At 39.9% G+C, this 6,000-nt stretch overlaps 1 pseudogene; it reads right to left on the reverse strand.

The window, feature by feature from the left end:
* Positions 1–743: 743 nt before the first annotated feature.
* Positions 744–5,406, reverse strand: LOC123807888 (annotated as a pseudogene).
* Between the last annotated feature and the right edge of the window lie 594 nt (positions 5,407–6,000).

Genomic DNA, 6,000 nt, shown 5'->3' on the forward strand with positions numbered 1-6,000 from the left:
AAGAAACATCGATGTGTGAGAGAAGCATTGATTAGTTGCCTGTTGCTCGACCAGCCCACTGAGCCACACCAGTCAGAGTTGTACTTATTTCACTAATCTTTTCCCAGAGATTCACTAACAAGTTCCCTACATTGGTTGTTTAAAATTTTTCTCATATTTTTTGATTGGTCTTCTCTTCTCCTTGAACTCAAAAGATGATCTTGCCTCCTGCTTTACTGAGAAGTTCAGTGCCATCTGCAATCTCCTTCAATTTCCTATTCCTTCCCTAAATCTTTTCTATTTTCCTTCAGCCATCACTTCTTCTGCCCTTCTGTCTCAGAGAAGAGGCATCTCTCTTGTTTCTAGGTTGAACCCAGTTCCTCCAGAACTTTTCTCTATAGCTGGTAACTTCTGTTCCTTGTAACCCTGAATTCCCTTGTCACAGGTTCTTTAGTTTCAAGAAACTAAAAAATAAAATACAGATATTAATAAAATAAAGACAGACGTTTCTAATACCCAGAAAAGACCATTGTTCATATTGTGATAAATTAGATTATCTTTTTTCTTTTTCTGTTTAGTTTTTATTTCATAATCATAAACTTAACTTTGGAATCCAGCTAGACTTGGAAGGGGTAAGAATAATATGGAACCCAATGAACTATGGCAAGTGCATGAAGATTATAGAACATTCCAAGTGATGAGGGTGAAGCTACAGAAGGAATGGTCTGGAGGTTAAGATAAAACACAAGTCCAGTTTATAAGAGTCATCTGCAGTCAGTAATGGTGGTCTTCTTACTGGTCTTGCCATTCCTCAACCCTTAGCACATCATGGCTCCCACAGCTTCTACGTTGTCTTTCACCTGGCTGAAGGCCACATGCTTGCCATCCGGCCACTTGGTCTTGGCAGTGCAGATGACAAACTAGGAACCATTGTGTTGGGCCCAGCATTTTCCATGGACCAGATGCCAGGACCTGTGTGCTTCAGGATGAAATTCTCATCACCAAATTTCTCCCCATAGATGGACTTGCTGCCTGTGCCACTGTGGCGTGTGAAGTCACCAGCCTGGCACATAAATCCTGGAATAATCTGTGAAAGCAGGAATCTTTATAACCAAATCCTTTCTCCCAAGTGCTCAGAACACAAAAGTTTTCTGCTGTCTTTAGAACTTTGTCTGCAAACAGCTTGAAGGAGACGCGGCCCAAGGGCCCACTGGCAGCAGCGAGGTCAAAGACCATGGTGGGGTTGACCATGGCTGGGCACGGGAAGCACCAGGGCGGCAGCATCTGAAAGGCACTTGGCTTATCTTTTTTCTAATGGAAAAGAAAAATTACAGATAAAGTTGAAATTCCCTTTGACCCACATTGTCAGTCCTATCGCCTTTTTTTCTTTCCTAGAAGCAAATTTTATGATTTTTGCATGTGTTCTGTAAGGTCATTCAAATACTTTTACTCTATATACATAAATAACATGTAAGATGCTTAGTGGATAATTTTAGAGGTAACATGTTTCACATATCATAGTCTATGTTTTTCCCTCCACGTGTTTTGCCCTCTATCCACATAGTACACCCACGTCTAGTAGTAAGCCCCCTGAGGGCAGGGTCTTGGTTTGCTCATTGCTGAATCCCAGAACCTAGCAAAGCACTTGGCATATAGTAGGCACTCGAAATTTTTCTTATATAAAAAGTTGACTGCTATGTAATAGTTAACTATATGAATGTCCCACATATCACATTTATTTGTCCACCCTCCTACTGGTCAGCAGTTTTGGTTGTTTCTAATTTCCATGTTTCTTGGTACAAAGTTGTGGAACATCCTTTCCCAAGTCTCCTTGTGCCTATGTTTAAGATTTTACCAGGAGTGCCTACCTAGAATTGAAGTTGTTAGGTTGTAGGAAATAAACTTAAAACCTCATCTATATAGATATAGCCAAATTGCTCTGCAAGGTTTCCTAGTTTTAAAACATGTTTAAGAATTTCGCTCCACATTTTTTTCCGCTGAGTGATGTAGGCCTTGAAGTAATAGTAATCTATGGCCCAAGGATCCATTTATTTTTGATGCTTGAAAGAGCTAACCTTTTAATTTTTTTTTAAGATTTTATTTATTTATTTTTAGAGAAAGGAGAAGAGAAGGAGAGAGGGAGATGAACATCAATGTGTGGCTGCCTCTTGCACGCCCCCTACTGGGGACCTGGCCCACATCCAGGGCCTGTGCCCTGGCTGGAAATCAAAATGGCGACCTTTGGTTCACAGGCTGGTGCTCAATCCACTGAGCCACACCAGCCAGGGCTAACCTTTGATTATTAAGTTATAATAGTCAACTAGCCCTCCCTTTAAGATAATTATGATATGAGAAAACTAGGTTTGATATAAAATGATGAAAGCCTAAAATCTGACTCCTAAATACTGTTTTTAAGGAACTTACAGTGAACCATCTTATTCTATAATTATTTGAATATATATCTTTATATTGGGTTGGCCAAAGAGCCATATGGTTTTTTTCTGTAAAATAAAATACACATCTTTTCATTTTCACCTATAAGTTTATTGATTTGGATATTTTGAGCATATTGGCTATCTCCTGTGTGGTATAATGTTGGTTGTTCTTAATTTAACATCTCAATTTGATTGCTATTAACTTCAACTTGTCTATCCAAGCGTGGAACATCATCCAGTGAGAAATCTCCAGCATGAAACTTCACAAACCACTTTCACACATTAGATCAGTTTAGATTCAATTGTTAACAGATAGGTATTTATTGCCATTGTATTGTTCATTGTTTGCATGTTCTTTTTTTTAAGTAAGTCCTTTTAACATTTCATATAATAATGATTTGGTGATGCTGAACTCCTTTAGTTTTTTCTTGTCTGGGAAGCTCTTATCTGCCCTTCAATTCTAAATGATAGCTTTGGGAAGTAGAGCAATCTTGGCTGTAGGTCCCTGTTTTTCATGACTTTAAATATTTCTTGCCAGTCCCTTCTAGTCTGAAACGTTTCTTTTGAGAAATCAGCTCACAGCCTTATGGAAACACCCCTGTAGATAATTAACTGCTTTTCTCTTGTTACTTTTAAGAGTCTTTACCTGTAACCTTTGGCATTTTAATTATAACGTGTCTTAGAGTGAGCCTCTTTGCATCCGTCTTGTTTGGGATTCTCCATGCTTTCTGGACTTGCGTGTCCATTTCCTTCACCAAATTAGGGAAATTTTCTGTCATTATTTTTCCAAATAGATTTCCAATTTCTTGTTCTTTCTCTTCTCCTTCTGGCACCCCTATGATGCAACTGTTGGAAGACTTGAAGTTGTCCCAGAGGTTGCTGACACTGTCCTCATTTTTTTGGATTCTCCTTTCTTCTTCTTGTTCTCATTGGTTATTTTTTGATTCCTTATGTTCCAAGTCATTGATTTGATTCTTGGATTCATCCACCCTACTGTGGTTCCCCTGTTAATTGTTTTTTTGTATTGATGTATCCTTTGTTTCTAACTGGATCTTTTTTATGCTATTGAAGTCGTCACTAAATTCCTTGAGCATCCTTATAACCAGTGTTTTGAACTCTGGATCTGATAGATTGTTTATCTCCTTTTTGTTTAGGTCTTTTTTCTAGAGTTTTGATCTGCTCTTTCATTTGGGCTATGTTTCCTTATGTCCTCATTTTGATAGCATCCCTGTGTTTGTTTCTATGTATAGGTAGAACTGCTATGACTTGCTGTCTTGGTAGCATGGCCTAATGTAGTAAATGTCCTGCAGGGTCCCATGGCACAGCCTTCCCTATCACCCAAGCTGGATACTTGAGGTGCACCTTTCATGTTAGCTGAGTACACCTCCTCTTGTGGTTGAGACTTGATTGTTGTTGGCAGGTCAATGGGAAGGATTTGTCCAGGCCAGTCAGCTGCAAGGACTGACTGTGACCCATGACCACTAACCTTTGTGAAGGATCAGCTGTGCAGAGGCAGGATGGTGGTGCTCTGACATGGTATGTAGCTGTCCACTGGGTGCACTGGTTCTGGGGTTTCCTGGGTGGTGCAGGCCAATGTCAGCCCCCACCTGTGTTTTGCCCATTCTGCCTGAGCTATAAAACAGTCTGAGATGTCTGCTACTTGTGCAGGGCTTGGAAGTTCCCAGGCGAAGCCAAGTTGCAAACCTAGGCTGGCTGTTGCTAGTGCTGGGCCTGGGGCCACTTAGCAAGAGGTATGGGGCACTGAGGGCTCACTGAGGCCATCTGTTGCTTGTTTGATAGGATTTAGGAAGTTATGAAGCATGAGACAAGGCAAGCCATTCATATAGAAAAGTCGCTGTAAACAGCTTGGGTAGGCCCATATGTTGGGTGGGACAGAGTCTCAAGGGATCTCCAGGGCAGGGCAAAAAATGTTAGCCAGGTTGATGGAGTCTCAGATATGGCACCCGTCTGCCAGCTCTGTGGCTCTGTGGGGGGAATTTTCAGAAAAGGGACAATATCCTCTGTCTGCTTTTCTGTCTGGCAGAAAGCTGTCTCCCAGGTGTTGTCTTGATGCCAGACACTTCAGTTCCTCCCTGTATGCCACTGGTACCTTTCAAGCTGCTACCTCAGTGCTGCAGCTCAGAGGGAGTGAGTCTGAATAAGTTTGTTTGTGGGTTCTTTAAGAGGAACTGCTTGGGACTCCATAAGTTCCTTTCACCAACTCAATCCCTGCTGGTTTTTTGCAGCCAGAAGGTATGGGGACTGATCTTCCTGCCACTAGAACCCTGGGCTGGGGGGCCTGGTGTTGGACTGGAATTCCTCACACATGAGATATCTTTCCCAAATTTTTATCTACCATACATGGATGTGGGACCAGCCCATTCCATGTGTCTCGCCCTCCTACCAGTCTGGATGAATGTAGTATCTTTAATTCTGTAGCTGTCAGACTTCCATTAAATTCTATTTCTGATGGTTCTGAGAGATGGTTGTTCTATAGTTTAGTGAAATTTTGATGTGGTTGTGCGAGGAGGTGAGGCATGTTAGCCTATGCAACCATCTTGACTGGATTCCCATACTGCTATGTCTAATTCAAATTTAGGACTATAAATTTTGATATTCAAATTCTTTTGTCTTACTTCTATATCTCCTTTTTCTCTTACTAAGAATTCTGATTATCAAGAACACCACAGATGCCCTGGCTGGCGTAGCTCAGTGGATTGAGTGCGGGCTGCAAACCAAAGGGTCACCGGTTAGTTCCCAATCAGGGCATACTCCCAGGTTGCAGGCCAGGTCCCCATTGGGGCCACATGAGAGGCAACCACATATTGATGTTTTTCTCTCTCTCTTTGTCCCTCCCTTCCCCTCTCTAGAAATAAATAAATAAAATCTTTAAAATAAAATTTTAAAAAAATTAAAAAAAGAACACCACAGATAATAGAATTAGAATATTAAAATTTTTTTCATTTTATTTTTCCACATTACACAGGATAACAGGACTAAAGCTAACACTCATAACATCATTATTGTAAAGAGTTTTAAATTCTTTTTGCAGTTCTTTTTGTCCTACTAAATACTGGATATACATTTAAATTCATTTATTTTATGTTATCTTTTAGGGATTGCTTTTAAATTTTACATTTTGCATGTTTCCCAAGCCACATAATAAAACATATATGAGTACATCAAGGAAGACTAGTTGTTATTTCTCTTACCTCCTATTCCTTCCCTCCTCTAGTATAGAACCATTTACATAGTTTTCTGGTTTACCTTTTCATTGTTTGCTTTATTAGTATTAGCAAATTATAAACAAGCACACACACACTCTGAGAACTATAGACATGCTATGTTATCCATTTGACGAATATATATAGGATCCAGCACAAATAACACCCTTTTTTATCACAAAATCTTTTATTACAAAATCATAAGCATTTAATTCTGTAACACAACAATATCACACTCAAGCACACAGTATAACATTTTGGGTGAAATGTTCAAATTAAAACTATAAATTGTTACACCCATATTATTTCTCTATCAACCACATTCAAGCAGGTGTTACTTCTGCTAGACCCCGAGTCAGTGT

This window comes from Phyllostomus hastatus, unplaced genomic scaffold, assembly GCF_019186645.2.
Source record: "Phyllostomus hastatus isolate PE091 unplaced genomic scaffold, TTU_PhHast_1.1 phas_scaffold_501, whole genome shotgun sequence".
Classification (NCBI taxonomy): domain Eukaryota; kingdom Metazoa; phylum Chordata; class Mammalia; order Chiroptera; family Phyllostomidae; genus Phyllostomus; species Phyllostomus hastatus.